Here is a 22516-nt window from a genome sequence, read left to right on the forward strand (position 1 = left end):
GAGTGGTGTCTCCATTTACATGCCAAGGCAGAGTAGGAATGAAGCAAGTTCTCTTTGGTGATGTTACGTTTGAGATAATTCTTAGACAGCTGTGCTGAGAGAGCAGCTGGGCAATTACACATACAAAACTGCAGTTCTGAGGAGCCCTCAAGCCTGGAGACGTAGGTTTGGAGATTCAGGTGAAGTAACTAAGGCACAGAGAAGCTGAAGAAGTTTCCCCAGGTCACACAGCTAGTAACAGCAGAGGGAGGATTGGAAACTGGGGGTTCTGGCTCCAGAATCCATACATTGAACCACTGTGCTATACTTCTCAATAGCGCTTAAAAGGACCTGAGACTTTTGAAGAAGAAGGGAGGAAGCAGCAGCAATAGGGGCAAGGAGAACATCTGTTCCAGTTGATAATTGTACCTGAATATAAACACGATCCCGTTAGTCACTCAAGTGTGTGTTGAGTGACTCTGTAATATCAATGTGTACATATCTTCAGCCATTTTAAAGGAGGTGACAGTGTTATGGGAGTCCATGTTTTATGCAGAACATGTTGACTTAGACATTGTCAGGTATTTATTTAGAATAAAATATGTACTATGTGAAAATCAAAACCTGGGTGGCATTACTTCCTGGAAAGGACAATTTCTGTAGTCTTCCTTGCTGTGTCTGTGTATCCCTGATTGACTTTCAACATAATTGGAATATAAAGAATATACATCGGGACACCTGGGTGGCTCAGTCGGTTAAGCATCCCACTCTTAATTCCAGCTCAGGTCATGATCTCAGGGTTGTGAGATTCGAGCCCCACGTTGGGCTCTGTGCTAGGCGTGAATCCTGCTTAAGCTTCTCTCTCCCTCTCCCTCTGCCCCTTCTCACTTTCTCTCTTCCTCAAAAAAAAAAGAAAAGAAAAGAAAAGAAAAGAAAAGAAAAGAAAAGAAAAGAAAAGAAAACATCCGATGAAAATTCTGCATTGTCCTGATCGAGTACAATCATACAAAAAGAATTGCTTACTTATTCCAACTATCAGAATTTAGTAATTAAACTTCAGCAATACTCGATGCAGTATCTTATAATTAATATAGATCAATTTTTAAATGACTTATCCCATGACTAGTGACAAATACTAAAATATTTAAGGTTATAATCACTGTATTTACTACCAAGACAGACTGTGGCATTGGTGGAGAATTCAAGCGTCTGAAAAAGGGAAAAGCAGGAGATTGTAGAAGGATATAGTGTGCACTGTGGACTTTTATGTGGGGGCATTCCCAGTTTGCCTGCCTCAGCAGCCAGGGTATTGGACAGGAGACAACCGATGCACAGTTGTTAAAAGCACACATAGCTCTGTGCTCTGCCACATACTAGATAAAAGACCCTGGGAAAGTTATTTAACTTCTCTTGTCTTCGTTCTTTACCTACCTCTCTGAGTTACGGTAGGAATGGAGCGAGATAATACACAGAAAATGCTTATAGCACTGCCCGGCACCGAATAAAATACTCAAAAAATGTCAACCATTTTCGATTTCTTCACCCTGTCCTGGCCTGAGTTTGAAATAATTGTCTAAGCGTGAGGTGGCAAGTATGTGTTCCGTATTTCTAACCTAGCTCAGCTAGGCTCTGTCCAGAAGTTCCCCCTGAAGGAGAGGGCTCAGCCTACTGGCTGCCTCCCCTCTTCCTTTATCTCTACTCTTGTGAGCCAAATGTTACCTTCGGGAAATTATTCAAAATCCCTATTGTCAACCAGGAAATTCCGCTTCTAGAATTTACTCAGTTTCCCCTGAAAAAGATTTAGGAATGTATGCTCAGATTTAGCTGCAATGTTGTTCAGAGTAGTGAAGAAATGAATCAGAAAAACTCAGTGAACAACAGAGGATTGTTTGGATAAATTGTGGATCCCCACACACATACAATAAAATTTTTTTTTTTTAAAGATTTTATTTATTCATTCGACAGAGATAGAGACAGCCAGCGAGAGAGGGAACACAAGCAGGGGGAGTGGGAGAGGAAGAAGCAGGCTCACAGCGGAAGAGCCTGATGTGGGGCTTGATCCCAGATCACCGGGATCACGCCCTGAGCTGAAGGCAGACGCTCAACCGCTGTGCCACCCAGGCGCCCCTATACAATAAAATTTTAAGCACCTCTAAAAAGAGTGTTGTATAAAACTAATGAATGACAGGAATGGAGTTCATAATATATGAACTTTTTAATTTTTAAAAAGCAGGCCACAATGTAGCGTATGCTATCTGGTACCCTTATTTCTAATGTATAAGTAAATACAAGCATAGACAATGTGTGGAAAGTTTTGCAGTCACCGAAGTTATAACGCATCACACACTCACTCCTCCCACTAGCTTTGGAATGGTCTACTAGCCAGTCTAGATAACCAGCCATTCTCATGCAAACTTAGCCTAACCCCTCTCTTGCTACCCAGAGACTGGGAGAAGAAAGGAGACAACTAGAAAGTGGTACTATCAGGCTGCTCTTAATTCTCCCCTTTATACCTCTCAGTTTAAAAGGTGTTTACCCTGGAGTCTGGCTTGTGGCAGTGCCCACAAGGAGCTAAAGGAGTTGTGGATGACAACAGAAGCGAAGAATTGTTGTATTTCCTGTGTAGGACTTTGCCCGTGGTCACTGCTATGGTCTGGGGCCATTGTTCTAAGCCTGACGTGGGCCATTTAAATCATTATGATCACTTAGGGATTTAAAATTGTTTAAATAATGATCAAAATTAGTTTTCCTGTCTTTTATCATTCTTGGTAGTATTTTTGAAAACAAATTAGAGGTCCACTTTATTACAATATTCTTAATTATGAAATAGATGACTTTCCCATCCTTTTTAAACCATAATAATTGAGAGTGCTTGTTTTAACTTTGGAAATGTGAAGGGACTGCTATGTGTTAGAGTAATCAATATTTAAGGTCATTAACTCTTCTTAAAATACATTCAGATGGTCTTTCCACAGTCTCTGGTTGGAGATTTGTGATTAACCATAAAAGTTAGTAGTAAAAGTGTCAGTTTCACATATCTTAATGAAGATGCTATAATATTTGTTCCAATTTTTCAGATCACTTTTCAGTCCCTGGCATTTGGAAGCAAAAAGCCCTTTCAATGAATATTAAAGTACATTTTCTCCAAGCTTCAATGTTTCCATCACTTGAAACTGCAGGCATAAACTAGCCAGTAATTTATAAATTACTAAGATCAAATTTATAAATCTAAGATGAAACCATATGGGACTGCCAATTTTGACCTATGAAAAAATGACAATTTCATATGGTTCATCTTCATATGGTAATAAAGGTACATAAATAATTTTTTAGATAAAACCTCCTAAAACTATTTATAAACAATAATTTTTACCCAGATTTATTTGTTACAACCACAGGTTTTTATATGTTGTTGTCTGTTTTTAATCTGCAGTTTACCAAGTTTTATAATCACACTGGTTCAGTTTACGTTCTAAGGGAACTGGGAACACAGAAACATTAAGTATAAATTATGTAACTTATTCTAGAAAATAAATAGGTTAAATGCACAACTAAGGAAAGTGGCCCAGAGCTGAAATGATCTTTTTATCCATTCAACAAATATTTGTTGAATACGTACTAGTGCCAGGCACTATGCCAAGTGCTGAGAACATGCCAAGGAACAATTCGGAAATTGTGGTCCAGCTTTTTACTTAATTCTATGTAAATATTCTCCTGCATATATTTCTTATTTAGATTTTAGGGGACATTTAACTCCTATGTATGTTTTTTTTCTCACACAAATAAAATATTATTTATTGTTTTATGTAAAATTATGACACCAAAAATATTATTTTTTGCAACACTCAGATTATATTCTTACTTGTGTACCATTGTCACTTCTGTTATATTTTGCTTTTAATTGTAGAGAAATACATAAAACATAAAATTTACTATTTTAACCATTCTGGTAAGATGGTTTTTGGTCATCACATGTGTAAGGAAAGTGTTAAGTCTGTGTGTACTTACTACTGTAGATCTCTGTGCATTGACACTGCAGATCTGTCTAATGAAGCAGCAAAAGTTCAAAAAGTAGGAAACCAAATCAAGAAGACCAGTATACACTTCAGGAAACTTGGGAATCAGAGCATGGTACCAACTTGGCAGCAAGTACTTGATCAGTATTTCCCAAACATGTTTGATCTCATTATGATGTTGAAAAATCATCACAAACTCATAAAATATAACAGGCATCTGGATTAGAATAGGCAGTAAAAAATGGTCTCAAAGAAAATGTAAGTGCTGTTGGAAAGAAGCAAAATTTTATCCATAAGCACGATACAGGCTGAAGATCATGGAATACGCAACATGCATTAATGTTTAGATTATGTTGGTACAACGGTCAAATCTGATTCTGCATTAACAAATTGAGCGCCAGTCAGTTATCCTTCAGGTGACATATGCAACTTCCTTTGCTCTTAGGATTGCCCACCATTTTTTTTCTTTTTTCTTTTAAGATTTTATTTATTTATTTCAAAGAGAGAGGGAGAGCGCACAAGTCGGGGAGGGGCAGAGGCAGAGACAGAGAAGCAGGCCCCCTGCTGAGCAAGAAGGAGTGGGGTGGGGGGCTTAATCCCAGGACACTGAGATCATGACCTGAGCCAAAGGCAGACACTGAGCCACACCCAGGTGCCCCTTGCCCACCATTTCTTATAGAAATATTTTGCACCATAAGAACTGCAGAAATGTGCCGAGTGTTTTTCTTACATATATTTTTGAAATGCATTTTTGAAGAAATATTGCTAACACCAGGTTTTGGGGTTTTGTTTTGTTTTTGCTGAACCTATTAATATCTTAGGACAGTTTGGGAACATTGTTCTATATGCCATGCAAAGCTATAAAGATTAATAGAAAAGATTTTGGCAGTGTGTGGCACCTCACTTTTTTTTTTTTTAAGTTTTATGAACACTGAGAATATCTTTCAATCTATATGGGTGTGAGTGGTCTCCACTTCTTTATAGATTGGGACATTAAATAGGAAGCTAAAAGGACCAGTTAATTAATTCAGGGTTCTTTCTTTAGAATGTCACCTCTGAGAGACAAGGCGAAGAGCAGCGCTTTGTATATATCCCCAATCTGCTCCATGTTTCTATCCCTAAAGCACCTCCCATGGTACCGGGCATGTAGCGGACTTGTAATGAATGTACGCGAAGAGGTAGGACAGCCTAGGTAGATACACCTGAATTCGAATTCTAACTCTACCTTGTACCAGCTGAGCAACCCCAGGAATATTCATTAATCTCTGAATTTGTTAAGCCCGTATTATATGATGGTGATAACTTGTTCCACAGTTGCAATGAAAATTAACTGATGTAATAAATATAATATGTCCGGTGCAAAGCATGGGCACATAATAGAGACTCAATGAATGTTAGATCCTTTCCCTTACTTTATATATTCTTCATACCGGAGTTGATCCTAGAAAAAAATTATCAAGTGAAGTCCCCTTCCCACTTTCCCTTTTGGTACCCAAAGCTATTGCCCCTTGTGGTGGGTTCCTCTAGGCTAAGGCACTATTTCTGGAGGTTTGAGTTCTCTCTTTTGTAGTTACAGACACTTTAAAAAAAAAAGTTGGTGACCTTTGAGGTTTCTTTCAGCTCATCATTCCCCTCCTCTCCTCTCTACCAAATTTCAACTTAACCTGATAAACTAGGCATCAGGGAAAACCTACTGCATATTGCCCAAGGCTCCAAGAGGCAATTTTCTGGGCACAAGCAATTAGCTGCCCTAGGCAAAATTGCAGAGTAGGCAAAGCTTTCCTCCTCCCTCTCCCGCAGTCCCACCCCCACACCTGCAGGGTTCCTCAACTGCCTTCAGCCTGCCACAGCACTCATACCCACCTACAACTCTGACTTCTACCCGAGCCTCAAATTCTAAATTTTCCCCCTCTCTCTCCCTATATAATTTTCTATTCTGTTTTGGGGGTTAATCCTAGCTAGGTTCTATGAGGTAATCTGATCTAAAATTTTCTGATTGACACCTGCATTTTAAAGAAGAATGTGTTAGCATAAATAGTGAAATATTTATGGGAAATATCTCTGAACCGGTGAACTATTAAAATGTCCTTTGCTCACTCTAGGCTACCAGAGCTTGCTCAACCAGTTTTATCTTTTCTAAAGAATAGAGGTCATTTCTTATACGTTTGCTTCTGAAATATTATCAATCCCTGTGATAAATTAATCAATGCCAGTAGAGTTCTTAGATAACATGCCTGTCTCCGTGATTTTTTTTTTCATATTACTCTTCCACTATCTTTCCTCCACCTATATAAATCAGAGTCTCAAATTGGTGGCCTAGGCTTTCTCTAAGGCCCTGGATATGCTTTGTTATGGGGCCTGTAATAGATGCTAAGCACGTGTTATTCTTAGCCAGCAACACAAGCAGATTAGCACCTCTCTAGCCTTCACATATTTATGTTAGCTGCCCAAGGCACTTGAGTTTGTGAGCCCCTACTCATCCTTTAAGACCTTCTATCCAAAAGTCATCTTTTCTATGAAGATTTGAAAATCAATCCTTTGCATACTTACAGCAAGTTAGCTGCTAGTTGCTCTAACAAGCACCTGGTCTTACACACAAGGGCTCCGAATAGAACAGTTGACGGCAAATGGAGTAGGTCTCACCGCAGAGATTTCAGACATGGCATCGGGGAAGCAAGAGCTCTTTAGAGGCTGACAGGGCTTTTTGTGTGTGTGCCCTTCAATTGCTCAGTGTAGGCTGTTAACTCCTTTACGTCTAGGAGTAGGAATGTCTAGTACAGCCTTGTACCTTCTAGTGGCCCTTAAGGCAATACTTACCTTAGACCCTATATACACAGTGCCAATATTTATACAAATTTCACTCGCATTATGCAACATCTTTTCTTTTCCCCCTCTCACATGTAAAGTGGACTGTTTGGATCATTTGGACTACAGCCAGGGCCCACTCCTTTGTTGCGTTTTCCCTCCTCTAAGCACAATAAGCAAAGCCAACACGTCCTGCCCTCAATTCCCTCCATTGCCATGACTGCCCCAAGACAGTGAACATAATGACAATAGTCATCATTAAGAAAAATGCATAAATCTAGTACTCTGGATCTTTGCTACAGGCCTACCATATAGGAACCATTCTTCCAATATTTTGGTAACTGAACCTCCTTGGACAGGAGGTTGAAAGGAGATAATATTATTCTAAATCTTATTCTTTTGCAAACAGCATCATGGCAAAATTCCAGCATAGTAACACTGGACATCTACATAATGCCCTTTTTCACAAGCATTCATAGTGTTTTGCAAAATTTCTTATGCATCTTTTTTGATATTAGATGAGAAGAGAGCAGAGATGATTGATTCTAGATGAAGAAAGTGAGATAGGCAAAGTCTGGATCAAAGAAAGAATGAAACAAAGGATTGAAAGAGAGAAAAATCCTAACAATGGATTCCTAACTCTGAACCTAATGTTTGTTCTTTGCACCGTCCTTCTAATAGCAAAGGGTTTTTCCTTTCCTTGAGTCCGCTATTCAATGTCATCAAGTGAATATTGAAATGCAAAAGAACATTGAAATGGCCCTTAGAATTGGATTCAGCCAAAAGACATGTTTAGGAAGGCAGGGTTTATTAAAAATGGGTTCCCAATAAGACTATTTTTAAAAGAAACCAATAGCAAGTCAAAATTAGAGGAAAATATTAAATACCCACAAAATGAGCTGCATCTTCGTGTATCCTAATGATAGAAGATATAGGAAATTGTTAGCTAAAAAATGACTAGACTATCCTTAAATAACCTAGAGGCAAGCAGTAATAAATTATAATTCATCTGATAAATTTCTCAAAACAAAAATACATCCAGCTTGGACTCACTAGGGATTTTTCAGAGTACTAGATTTAGAAGAGAAAAAAAAAAAGTCCGTTGAAATAGAAAAGTGGGAAGGGGGGAGTAATATATAGAGTGATTAAAGTTTGAGTCTGATTTTTAAAAAGGCAGTAAGAAGAACTGGTGATATAATAATAGCCCCAGGGATTTAAAAAAGAATTTCCTCAAATATATCTAGGGGATAAGAAACACTGGAGAGAAAATAGGCCCATTAATAAATGACGAATGAGATGAAATGAGATTTTGAAACAGTTGGGCTACTGAACTGCTTTTTTTTTTTTTTTAAATAGATCTTTTAACAAGAAAACAAAAAAGGAACTAAGGACAGAGAAGGAACAAGACTTGTCAGCAGAATGCTGATAAATAGCAAGCAAGGGAATTCAGTCCTTGCAAAAAATAAGGATTTTCCAAATCAGCAAACTTGGGGGACATGCCTTCTACGGGGGATAAGAAGGAACTGAGTAATTTATATTCTGAACCACATTTTCCCTTGCATCTTCATCGAGCCGAGATGATCAAACCATAAACCCTAGAAACTGCTTTAACTTCAAATCACCTGCATTGTATTCTCACCCCTAATATCCTCAGATAATCTCACGTGCTTTAACAAACAAGATCTCCTAGTGCCAAGCACTGTACCAGGTACTATGAATACAAAGACCGAAACATGACCGCCTTTTCTATATCATTTTTTTTCCTTAAATTTTGTATTAAAAAAAAAATTTTTTTTAATGTTATGTTAGTCACCATACAGTTCTTAAATCTTTTCTAATTGTTACCTTGGGCCCCTCCATTTCCGTTGAGGACCTTACAGGCCTTTCAACACGCACGGGCACACCCACACACGTTTACCTGAAAGCATACAAGTTAACATATTTTTTCCTTTACATGACATTTACCTATAGTCTTTCCTAAATTAAAGACCTAGAAACTAAATTCCCATGACCTTAAACAAAGCAATCATATCCCTGAAGCTTTCAGAAGGTCAATCAACATTCTTCTGAGAAACATTAATAGTTTTAACTGAAAAAGTAATTAAAGTATCTGGTTAAAACTTCAGACTTTCAGAAGGATGGATATACAATTAAAAGTCAGTATTCCTCTCATCTTAAATCACCAGTCCCCTTCCCTAGAATCACTATTGAATTATTTATGTAGTCTCTCGTATACTTTTCATATACAAACATAGGGGTATGAATATCTTTTTTTAAAAGGAAACATAAACAAGAGCTGATTTTAAATCCTGTTCTGCATTTTGCCTCTTTCTTTTTAAGCTGATTCTTATTTTGGGCAGCTTTCCATATCAGCACATGGAGATCTTTATAATAGCTGCATTTAAAAAAACAGCTATATAATATAGCATTTCATTGCACAGATTGCTATAATTTATTTAGCAAGTCTTCTATACTGCACATGTTGATTGCTTCCTCTCTTTTACTATTACAATGAGCTATGTTATTTATGCATCTGAAAAAAAGGAGATAGTAATATACTTTTGTGCAGAGTTAATGCAAAAATTAAATGAGAGATTTATGTGAAACCATCTAGAATGCCTGGCGCATGTTAGGTATTTTTGGTACATGTTAGCTAAATAAATGAACTGAGTGAGGACCCGAAAGAACCAACAATGCTTCCAATTCTGTTTCCTATCTGATGTTTCCAGCCACCAGAACGAGAGCTTCATGAAAGCCGGTATCAACCTTGTCTGTCTTCATTCACTGTTGAATTGCTAGAGTCTAGAACAGTGCCTGCATACAGTATACATTTATTTTTTTTTTAAAGATTTTATTTATTTATTTGACAGAGAGAGAGGCAACACAAGCAGGGGGAATAGGAGAGGGAGAAGCAGGCTTCCCTCCGAGCAGGGAGCCTGATGCAGGGCTCTATCCCAGAATGCTGGGATCACGACCTGAGCCGAAGGCAGACACCTAACGACTAAGTCACCCAGGCGCCCCTTCAGTATATGTTTAAATAAATAACTGGTTAATTACTAAATATCATCAGCCATCATGCTTTGTTTCCTCTAACCCACAGTTTTAATGTAAAAGGGCGTATTTAAGATGAAAGACCGTGTAGGCTTCTTGCAAGTGAGATTATTTGTAATTTGATTCTGAGAAAGGTCAGAGAGCAAGGCCTCTCTCCCAGCTGGGTGTGGGACCATGGCAACTCAACCTATCCTGCCTGCCCAAGCTAATCTCACTTGAAAGGAGTCTGCACGGTCAGCAAGTTTTATAAGCCTGTTGGGATATCATTAAACGCAGAAATTCTGAAAGTGATTTTAATTACATTCAGGAAATAGGAATAGGTGCAGCAGGTACACAGCTCTGCCCCCAAGTATGAGGCCCGGGGTGGCTGCCCTAGCTGCCCTGGGGATGAGCCCGGGAAAGCCATTGTTTGTGAATTAATCACTATTTTCAATTATAAGATCACAATAAGCAAGGATTTCTTTATGATAACATTACACTCACTAGCATTGCTTCCTTAATTTGGAGTGAAAGAACTCGAGTTAGAGACGGGGCTCTTCACCCTGGGTGCACCAGCGGAACAGGCTGTATACAGGAATGTCATCTTTCCTCTGTGTTGCAGGAAGAAGAAAAGTTGCCAAACACTGGCCTAAGCTAGGGTTTTCAGGTCAGATTTCTAGAGCCGTGGGGTTGCATATCTGGGACAAGCAAGGTCTTAAACTTGAAGGTGATGGTATAACTGAAACAAATTGTGTTGGGCCTCACTTGGCTCATTCTCAACTTGTTCTCAGATTGGGAGACACACAGCTGGGAAATCACAACTTATTAGCACCATAGCCTCTTCACTCTTTCCTTCTTGAGCAGAGAAATATGCACCCCGAAGTAGAGAGTGCATTCTGAATGCGGAGAAAGAATCTTTTAAGTCCTTTTCCTGTTGCTGCCTCTCCCAGCCTCACACAGGATGCAGCTGCTCCTGCAGAAATTCACTCTCAGCTACCAACTTCTCCAAATCTCCAACACCCAGCCTGTGGCCTCTATCCCCCTCCCCCGCCTCCCTGCCGCATTAGCAGTCGTTGTGCTTAACTCAGAAGATACATGCTTTGGGTGCGGTTTTCCCTTCTCGCCTTCAGCGCTGATTAAGACAGATACCCTTTGTTGTCAGAATTACCTCCAAGTGACTGGAAGGATTTTTGTTTGTTGGGTTTTCTATTTTTATATTATTTTTTTCTACATACAGGTGTTTCATACTTTTCTTTCTCGCCAAACTTTCTATTAAAATAGCAGGTATTGATTTTTGTAATAAGAAAAAAGTCCTGAATTTTAAAAGTTTCTACATGCTTATTAGAGAAATTTTAGAAAATCCAGAAAAATAGAGGAAAATATAATCACTAAGAACACCTTGATTTTAGTGCATCTTCTTCAGTCTTCTCTAAACACACATCTACACACACAAAAACTATACTATTCTTTTTTTTTTTTTAAGATTTTTTTAATTTATCTGACAGAGATAGAGACAGCCAGTGAGAGAGGGAACACAACCAGGGGGAGTGGGAGAGGAAGAAGCAGGCTCGTAGCGGAAGAGCCTGATGTGGGGCTCGATCCCATAACCCCGGGATCACGCCCTGAGCCGAAGGCAGACGCTTAACCGCTGTGCCACCCAGGCGCCCCCAAACTATACTATTCTTTATTATTTTATTTGATATTGTAATTTGAGTATTTTCTCTTTTTATTAAATATCTTTCAAAACATGATTTTAATGGCTCCTTTGCATTTTATTGTATGGATATATCATGATTTATTCATCCATTCCCCTGTTGTTGGAAATTTAGATTGTTTCCAATTTTTCAATACTTTATAATAAAGTTATTAATGTTATATCTATGATATTTCCTTAAAATGGATCACTAAAAATTAGAATTCTTGAGCCAAATCCTATAAACATTTCCTGAAATTTTATGAAAAATTCCAACTGTACCCCAAAATAGAGACACCCATATAATGAACTCCCCATATGTATCACCACATAGTCAATATTTATCAAAATTATGCAATATCTTTATTTTTGCAGTTATCGATATGCAGTATATTGCCTAATTGCTTCCCAAAAATATACCAGTTTTCATGCACACCCGCACTGTGAAGCTCCCACAAGTACTCTAACCAATAGTGAATATTTTCAACATCTAATCTCTGCTGGCTAATTTGGTCAGCTATTTCAAATATGAGTTGTTAGAATCTGGCATTCCATTGCCCCATTGTCCATTCCAGATCTTCTCTGAATTCATTTTATCCCCCGACATAGTTTCTATCTTTCAAGATTGTCTGCCTATCTTCAATCCAGCAGAGGACCTCAGACTTCAGCTGACAGTCCTCTTTGGTCTCTGAAGAATGGATGTGGCAGCAGCTCCCTCTCTGTGAGAGTACACTTGGTGTACCCGGGCAGCCCAAGCCCAGATGATCATCCCATTACTTGTCGGGACTTACTGTGAGTAATGATTGAGGGATGTTGGCAGCTTTTAATCACATGCTAACAGCTTCCATATGTCACCCTTCTTCAAGGTCTGCATCTTTGCTGAATAGACTAAAATTTAGAATAATGACGTTAAACATGGTTTTTTATATGCATTATCAAAACTAGGTTGTCTATTTATAGAGAAATTGAATATCTCACTAGCTTAATATCTTTATTTGATGTAAGATGTTTATAAGCAAAGAATTATTTATTATTATTGTATAAGTAATATAATGGCTGTGAGGTGTACTGGAAAGATTACTAAGATGGGAATAAAGAGTCAAAGCGTAGGCTTGACTCTGTTATTAACTAGTTATGTAATGCTAGGTTAGTTTTAAAATCACTTGAGATTTAATTTTGCTCTTCTTAAATTTGCTAAAATCCCTTCCAGTTCTAAAATTCCACAACTTAGAAATATCTTGATATAACCTATTACCCATTTGCTATTAAAAATGCACTTACGGGATGCCTGGGTGGCTCAGTTGGTTAAGCGTCTGCCTTCGTGGGCTCAGGTCAGGATCCCAGGGTTCTAGGATCAAGACCCACATCTGGCTCCCTGCTCAGTGGGAGTCTGCTTCTCCCTCTTCCTCTGCCTGCTGCTCCCCCTGCTTGTGCTCTCTCTCTCTCTGTCAAATAAATAAATAAAATCTTAGAAAAAAAAAAGCACTTTAAAAGATGATAAATAGGGAGCTTGGCTGGCTCAGTAGGTTGAGTGTCTGCTTTTGGCTCCGGTTGTGATCCCAGGGTTCTGGGATCAAGCCCCACATGGGGGTCCCTGCTCTGCCGGGGGTCCCTGCTCTGCCGGGGGTCCCTGCTCTGCCAGGGGTCCCTGCTCTGCCGGGAGCCTGCTTCTCCCTCTGCCTGCCACTCCCCCTGCTTGTACTCTGTCTCTCTCTGTCAAATAAAGAAATAAAATCTTTTTTAAAAAATTAAAAATATAAAAAGTGAAGGATGATAAATAGCATGGTAGTTGTTATTATATTATCTGTAGGAGTAAGGTAATTCACCCAGTGTTGTGCTGCTGACAAATGTTTAACAACAGGCTCTCTAGGGAAAAAAGCCCTGATAAATATCATTGGTCTAGTTCCATAGTAGAAGTACTCCCACCATGGGTAATTTAAAGCTACCAATTCCAAGTCACTGAGAGTAGAATTGGGGAGAGATACAGTCGTCTCACAAGCCAGTGTGAGCTAATCTGGCACACCCATGGCCCTGAATTTATACGCTCTACCAGGTAGAATCCTTTACGCTGCAAGTAACAGAAAATCTAGCTGTCCATGGTTTGAACAACAAAGGCATTTAACGTTTTCTTGCGACAGGAAATCTGGAGGTAAGTGGTTCAAAAGTCATTTCAGCAGTTCTACCACATTTGGGGGCTGGGTTCCTTTCTTTGTAATTCTCTTGGCCTTCCTCCTCATTGTAAAGTGGCGGTAGTACTTTCAAGTTTTCTGTCCTAAAAAGACAGTGTACAAAGTAGGAAAGAAAAGGTAGAACGTAAATATACTTTTTTTTTTTTTTTTTTTGGTCTCCTTTACTTAGAAAGGAAACATTCTGCCCGGAAACCCCAGCAGTCTTCCCGGTACTTTTCTCTAGCCGGGACTGAGTCACGTGTCCACACTTAGCCCTATCACTGGCAAAGAGGATCGGAATCCTCATGATTGGTTCAGACCAACGATTGGTTCAGACCAGCCATTGGTTGCGATCCCAACCCTGGGGCTGGACAGAAGGCAGAAAGCGGAAGGAGCGCTGATAAAGGCAAATGACGACAGGGTCCGCTACTTATGAAAAGGTTTCAAGCTGAAAAATGCTGATGCTTTCAACTATCGATTTCACTTCGATTTGATAAGTATTGAATCTGTTCAATGGGCAAGAGAAAAAAACGTATCTGTCCCTCTTTCACCATGATCACATGCCCGCGAGTGGCTTTATAGAGGACTTCTCAGAAGTACTCTACACATTTAAGTCCATTAATACGCTTAACCTTTTTAAACTTGTGTTCCTAGGACAGTATTATTTTTAAATGTCAATCCATATCATAACTTAACTTCCAAGGAAATTTTACTTAATTCATGTGAACCTCTTAAATCAAGCTTTGTGACCATTTGGACACAGTAGTAAACAGTCCTTAATGAATTAAAAAGTTTAGAGTCAGCATCTAATTCAGGACTTTCATTGTCATGATATGTTACTATGTACTGTGCTTCATTTTATTTATTAATAATACTGCTTGGTTTATGGATTAAGCTTATAATACATGTATCGAAGTAATTGGAAAGGGAGTCTAATGTGGTGTATTAAACAAGTCTCTGAAAGAAATTTTTGGCATGTGGAAAAGAGCAATTTATAAAGTCAGAATCTTTCCAGTTTTGTCACCCAGGAGTACATAGCCTTTAAAAAATACAATTCTTGCACAAACTTTGCTTCTTTAATATTATCCTAATTATCATTTATACTCCTCTCATTATTTACTTGCAAATGCGAATTTTAAAAAAAGCAGAAAAATGCTGCTATGCAGAAGTAAGGCTTAATAATATGACAAATGTCATTTTTTTAGTATTTGATCATAGAAGCAGTATTGGTGACAAGGGTACATAATTTGCTATTTATTTTTATTTTGTAGTGCCTAAAATTATACATAATTATTACTAACTTTTAAATAATACAATAGAGGAATACCTTAGATTGTTCAGGTTTTTCAGCTGAGGTAGCAAATGTGCCTGTATGAATAGCTAAACCAGGATTAAAGAATTCTCTGCTCATTTTAGACTACTAAGCCTCCTTTCTGATTCTGGCTATGCAATAGGACTAGTCTGTCTAATTTGAGATGCATTCTATGCTTCCTAACCCTTTACGAATTTTACATTTTATCTATGTGATGCTTTTTTATATCCCCCATAATGCTAATCAATAGATGTCAAAAAGTATCTGCTGTTTGAGGGTTTTGGTTTTCGTATTATTTTGAAAAGTGTTACCTCTGTCATTCACTCTTATATACTGAATCTAAATCTATCAAATTAGGAAATTAGGTCAAATTGACATTTCATATCATTTTAAGCAAAGCACTGCTTGAATTATCTGTAGTCAAATGCCTCTTTAAAAACGATGGATTTATCTTGAATTCAGGTTCCAAAATGGTAGTCTGCAAGTCCAACGAAGTCCACTAATGTGTCACTTGGTCTGTACAGCATTTAAAATTCAAGAGGTGACATAAAAACCCAGATTTCCACTTTCTCTTGAAAGTCATTAAGAATTGGCAAGAACAGGGGGTTTTTGGGTGGCTCAGTCGCTTAAGCGTCTGCCTTGGGCTCAGGTCATGATTCTGGGGTCCTGGGATCGAGCCCTACATCAGGCTCCCTGCTCAGTGGGGAGTCTGTTTTTGCCTCTCCCTCAGCTCATGCTCTCTCTGTTTCTCTCTCTCAAATAAATAAATAAAATATTAAAAAAAAAAAAGAATTGGCAGGAATGGGTTTGAATTTTTAGCTGGACCTGGGTGGTGGCCCCCATCCCCACATCACTATAGGCTAGGTCTCTGCTGTCCTTTATCCCTACATGGGCCCTACCATGCAATGAGCTCCGTATTTATTCTTAGCACCCACACCCTGCCAGCTTCTTTCATTTAAGGCATCTACTCTGCATGTAGTTGTGCAGGTGTGCCCTGATAAGGACTCTCTCACCAAAGAGGCAAGTGGGGGCTGCTTTCACCCCCTTCCCTTTCCACCTCAGGGGTCTTATTGCCAAGATGGACATTTTTTCTCATTTACAGAAGGAAACCCACAGCTACTCTTGCAAGATTCTGCTCTATACTTGGAAGGTCCAAAGAGCAAGGATGTTATCTTGTCTCCTTTGACCCTATAACCCTGGGGCTGGGCAGGCCTAGGACATAAAATAGGATTTTTAAAATATAAGACAAATAGATGATTCTAGAGTACAAATTTCTAGTTTCTGCTGTCTACTAAACCTTATTTGTAAGGACAGTCAAAAAAATTAAAGTGTATTTGGAAGAATATTGACACCTTTATAATCACCAGCCCATAGGGTCTGGACCTCTTTGAGGTGAATTCCGTGGACCTTGTATCTCCTTATTGACTGGTTAGACTGTCCCGTTTTAGGAGATTCTACTTTTCCTATTTGCAGTATACCACAGTTCCCTCATGGAACCGAAGCCTGGGCACCCTACTAGCCCCGCAAGTCCATCGTCTGTCCTACCTTCCATTTACCCAGCTGTGCACCTGAAATCCCAATATGCCTTACAACTGAGTACACCCAAAATGTAACAGTGAATTCCATCAATCTATTCTCTACATCCACAAGCAAATGTCCTTTACAGTTATATGCACACATGCATACACACATGCACACAGACAAATACATATAAAGATGAATAAAACTAGAAAACGTTTTTGATTCCAATCTATTTTATCCATATATTTAAAACATATATACAAACAGAATAATTTTTGCTCATTTGCTTACTTATTTATACTTCTCTAGATAGGATCAGAGGTGATTTATTAAAATTATTTAAAAAAATTAAAAAATCAGGACCAAGAAAAATATTAATTAGGTTAAAAGATCATAAAGATTAGGGCCCAAATGTCCAAAGTCACAAAATTATCTCTGAGATTCCTAGCAAACCGGAAGAAAAGAAAAACAAAACTAGTTTACTGATATAGCTCTGAGAAAAAATATGCCAGTATTTTCCCGAAGAAGCAACACTTTCTTTAGTACCAAATTCTGAAAGGAATGTATGATTTGTGGTAACCTGTGGGCAGGGGTGGTGGCCAGGGAGATGTGATCGAATGATGTCTGGATAATTCTCTGTACAAATGCAGGAAGCCTTCATAAAATTTTCTCAGGGCATCCCAAGTGAAAGGTGAAGGTGTGACATGAACTATGACTCAGAGGAGGCAGTTCTACAGATGGCCCAGAAAAAAAGCAGCTCTAGTAGCGGCTTTCTGCTGATCCACTGTGATCAGAGAAGAAGTCTTGAAGTGGTATTTCTCAAAGCCCAGTCCACAGGCCACACATCAGAATAACCAGGGAATTCCTATTAAAACCACATGTTCTGCACATCTGCAGAGTAGCAATCTCTGGGGATGAGCCTGGAAATCTGCATATTTTACAAGTTTCCCAGGGCATTCTTAAATACGTCAGAGCCTAGAACCACTGCCCTAGAGCACTGGTCTTTAGACTTTTCTTTTCTTTTTTTTTGCTTCCATGTTCTAAAGGAATTTTCACATGTTTTGTATCATTTCGTGTGTTTTCAGGTTGACATCTAAAATTTGTTATTGTAAGTTTAGGCAGTTATAAGAAAACGTAATTTCTGGCATATTGTAATATTGACATTTTCAAATAAATATTTTATATCACTTTAAAATGTATGCAATTAATCTTAAAAACCCATATCCAATAACATCTAAAACCATGAATAAGCCCTTCTTTAGCAGTCAAAATTTTTATATTTTTTTCCTTGAACTCATGTTTCCATCCCACTTCTCCCACAGAATTTTATTCAAGTGCAAAGTAAAGTATTTTATGCTTGGAAGACTTTTTTTTTTTTTAAGATTATTTATTTGAGAGAGAGAGTGATAGCGATAGAGAGCACAGGCAGGGGGGAGGGAAAGAGAGAGAAGCAGGCTCCCCACTGAGCAGGGAGCCCTCCCTGGGGCTCCATCCCAGGACCCTAGGATCATGACCTAAGCCAGAGGCAGGGGGCTCAACCGACTGAGCCACCAAAGACCTTTTCTGAATCACCTTATTATACTTCTCTGCAAAATGTGTATATAACTTTGAAATTTTATGTTTTATTTCCTGTAACCTTAAGATTTTTTCAGAATTGCATTAGCATTATAATTATTAGCAATACAAAACTAAGAAAAATTTTTTCATAAATAATTTTAAGTATAATAAGTTATTTTGGAAGTGCTTATATTAATTGATGGGTAGACTATCCTCTACCCCCCATTTAGTTCACATATTTATAGGTGAATATTACTTACCACTAGAATAATATAGGCTTCAGCATCAATTTTATTTATATTATTTGCTTTACATATGATACTCACTGAGAAAATTTGTTTACACAAAAAAGTAGTTAGGAATGGAAGGTGTTCTGTTATAGCAGTGTCACTGAAATCTTTGAACTTTTCTGAATTATAAGCCAAACCCATATAGTAATTTATCATCAAATCTCATTTGTAATAAATTTAAGCTGACAATTTGATTAGGTCATCCTTCAATTTTGTTGAAAGCAAAGAATTGGAAACCACCTGACCTGCAAAATAATTTGTAATCCAGTCATTAAAATCATGCTCTCTTTTGAACCGCAACAACAACGTTTTGAATTGTGGTTAATTTAATGCGCTAGAGGTTTTTAAAACACATCCCCAGAGCAAATCACTGAAGTAAGATTGTTTCTCTTACTTCAAGTCACCCAAGTAAGATTTCAGATGGTTGAAAGGCATCCCATTTTAACAAGAGGGCAAAATGTGATTAAGAAAAAGGAGGTGGGGAGAGTGGCCGAGGGGCATTTGCAAGCAGATCCGTTTTAGTAAAGAGTACTTGTGGAAATTGAGGATCCAGCAAAAGACTCCATGAAAACCAGCCACGTTTCCTCATTTCTTGAAATGCTTTTGTGAAAGTTCACATACCTCAGTTTGAAGACCATTGTACTAAGTATCTGGACACACTGAGAGAATGCATCACTTTCAAGAAGATCTCAAAAATAACGCAGGGAATTCAAGAGTCCTGAAATGTATCTCAATCTTCCTAACTACCGGGATTTGCTCCAAATGTAGGTGCAGCCTAGCTTGGGACAGCTGTGGAGAGGTAACACAGACAACAAAGTGGTTCTAACAGCAGCACAGGGAGATGTGCGTGATCTTTAAAAGCCTACGAGTTTTGCTTATGATTTTGCCAGCACACCTCTCCTTATTTTAGTTAATGGAATTCTTACAATGTCTTCAAGGATTGAGCTGGCTCTGGGTCGGAAAGAACCAGAAGGTCCTCCTGTTTCCTCCCTGAGGAATTCTGTAATTTTGTTCACAACCAAAACTGAGGGAGGGGAGAATAGGAAAGCTTTCTCTCTCACTTTTTCCCCTTAATGTGAAAATAATTGCCTCTACTCTTGGAGACCTGGCTCAATTAGACTAATTTGATTTTTTACTGGTAAAACAACACTAAAATGTTACTGCTCTGAGTTTTCTAATTATAGAGCAATCACGCTTTTTTTTTCAACAGATACTAAAATCAAATGCTATAATGTTGGATGAGGTCATCGTGAATAGCTTGTTATAAGGGCTATTTTGAGGTACCATATGAATTTCAGTGGATATTGTGCTGTGACAAAGAAACAATGTTTACTGCAGAAAAAAACTTATGATTTGCTACTATAATTTATCTAAACATGGGTGAGTTTCCACAAGTTATATCATAAGAAGTATGTTCACTGACCATAACCTCCTGTTCTTCTACCTTAGCCTCCTTAAATTCAACCCCTTCCTTGTTTCCCCTCTTAGCCGCCGGCTCTTCATTTTCCTCCCTGCATAGCCAGAATGGCATGATCCACCCTCTCCTTGATGGATCCTCTTACCAGCATGCTCAGCCCCCTTAACTCCTTGAACTTCTGCTCATCCATTCTGCCAAGTCGCAGCTCAGAGTCAAACAACCATCTGTTCTCCCTACTATTGCTTCTAGCTTGCCAAGTACTGCTGGAGAAATTGTATAACTGCTGATTCATGCCTTGACAAATCTGCAACTCCCAAACTCACCTTGACCTTTAGCACTACTTGGCGATCCTCTTACTCTTGCCTTTTTCACTGCTCAGGTGCTATTCCAAACCTCAAGGGTTGGAATAGCACCTGAGCTATTGCTCTTCCCAGGTTTCCCACCATGCTTCCTCAATCAACAGATGACCTAAGTTTCTACTGCAGGAAAAATCAGTGTTCAACTTCCCTCCTTTCCAGTTCTTCTTCTTTTTTTAATAAAGATTTTATTTATTTATTTGACAGAGAGAGAGAGAGAGCATGTGCACAAACAGGCAGAGTGGCAGGCCCAATGTGGGGCTGGATCCCAGGACCTGAGCCTAAGGTGGATGCTTGACCAACAGAGCCACCAGTGCCCCCTCCTTTCCACTTCTAGTGGTCATCGATACCTTCACCCTCCCTACCTCTGTCCCAGAGATAATGTAGTCTATCAATTATCCCCATTCAATACTAGCTTTCGATTTTAAGTTCTTTATTATAAAGCCTATATACATTATTAGAGGACAAATACTCTTCTTGAAAGTCATATTCCAAGTTGAAGAAACAGGCATTGGAATGTTAACGAATGAAAGGTGCTGATTGGCTACAGAAAAGAGCACATCAGAATAGCAAATGTTCTTCCCCGTACAATCCTTTGCAAGCAAGGACACTAAGGAAGGTGAGTCGGGATGCTATGTGCTCACTAAGTGTTTTAAAATTCTAGCATTATTCTGCCAACCAAATGTCAAGACTGAAATTTAAAGAGGCCATGCTTTAGTATCAATGCCAGTTTTGTTCTCTACTATTTGCTACCACCTATATCTACAGTCCAAAAACTAATAATAATTAGTCCACCTAGTTCCTTCTTTTAACTGTGTGGAGTTCGCTCACCCTCGTTCAATCCAAACTATTCATGGGAACTCCTAGGACAGCCAGTGTGAATTACATTGTGTTCCAGCTGATATGGCTGTTCTAATTTAATGTCATGTTACACTAGCTATCATACATAACTTACAAGTGACACATATTTGCTGTAGAAAAAGTATTTGTTGAGACTGCCTAAAGAGAAGTTTTGCTAGAAGAGATACTTATAAGAGATACGTATCAGATCCAGCCAGGGGCAGATGCAGGGTTTTTTTGGACCCTGAAGTGTATATAATTTGGGAAGTTCTGTCTTTCTAAATAAGAATAAAAAAGTATGGATATGAAATGAGCCACGTGGCCTTTGAGAGAAGTCTGTAAAGATGAAGGGCATTGAAGTTTAAGCTTCATTAGCCTCATGTCAATCAGCTTTTTTGTATTTTGTATTACTCAGGACATTATACAATCCCCAAACCCAAACCAACCACAACCACACTAACAAGTGAATACCTGACATGAGACAGGATCTTCGTATAATATTACATTTAATTCTCATTCAAATCTTTTTGTTTCCCATTCTCATTTCTACAAAAGTGGGACCTAAGGCTCAGAGAATCTGGTTAACTTGCTCCCAGTCAGCTCCCTTCTCCCATTGAAGCCAAGATTCAAACCAAGATCTGACAAACTAAATCTTGTGTTATTTCCACTCCATAGTTGGCCTTTAAGGTTTCCCAAAACACAAAGAGGTTAAGTTTCTTTGGAGGATGTTCCTGAAAGATGCCCAGAAATGCTCAGTTAATACTTGAAATTGACATGACTTAATTCATATTTAAGAGCCTTACTAAAAATACTGCCCTAAAACTGTTTTTAAAGGGCCTGAAGAAATAAATGTGTAACTCTTTGAGTTATTTTCTGCTCACTAAGTTACATAGATTAAGACAGAAGATCTTAGGGTCTAAGAGAAATGGGATTCTAGCAAGGAGAGAAAAATGGAGGCAGAATCAGAATCTGGAAGTAAGGGTAGAATTACAGCCTCTCAGGAAAAAGCCTGGCTGTGGAAGGACATACTCGACAGAACGGATTTTTCACAAATTATATTCTCTTGCTATGTGCCCAGTATTATTCTTCCTTGCCGCTGTAATATATCAAGTTTTAAAGATAGGAAAATAATGACAATTGGCTCATATATTACTCAATATTATACCCATACCTTATATTTGCCAGTTTGGCCTCTTATTTTTCAAAAATGTCTCTTAGAGGGCGCCTGGGTAGCGCAGTCGTTAAGCGTCTGCCTTCGGCTCAGGGCGTGATCCCGGCGTTCAGGCGTTCAGGGATCGAGTCCCACATCAGGCTCCTCCGCTGGGAGCCTGCTTCTTCCTCTCTCACTCCCCCTGCTTGTGTTTCCTCTCTCGCTGGCTGTCTCTCTGTCAAATAAATAAATAAAATCTTTAAAAAAAAAAAATGTCTCTTAGAGATTTTCTCTCCTTCTCCTAAGACCCTCAGAAGGTAGATGCTTTGTATTTGTCTTTTCCTTACTCACAGAATCTGGCACTTTGCCCTATAGGTAGTAG

General features: G+C 38.7%; 1 long non-coding RNA gene across 2 annotated transcripts in view; it reads right to left on the bottom strand.

The window, feature by feature from the left end:
• Positions 1-22516, bottom strand: part of LOC148107688 (uncharacterized) — a 153121-nt gene that overhangs the window by 120779 nt on the left and 9826 nt on the right. For both annotated transcript variants that reach the window (XR_015721792.1, XR_015721793.1), the window contains exon 3: positions 22156-22369. This is a non-coding gene — a long non-coding RNA (uncharacterized LOC148107688). The remainder of the gene's footprint in view (positions 1-22155; positions 22370-22516) is intronic.

The sequence above is a fragment of the Ursus americanus genome, chromosome 26 (assembly GCF_024610735.1).
Source record: "Ursus americanus isolate L20-20 chromosome 26, mUrsAme1.1.p, whole genome shotgun sequence".
NCBI classification, from domain to species: domain Eukaryota; kingdom Metazoa; phylum Chordata; class Mammalia; order Carnivora; family Ursidae; genus Ursus; species Ursus americanus.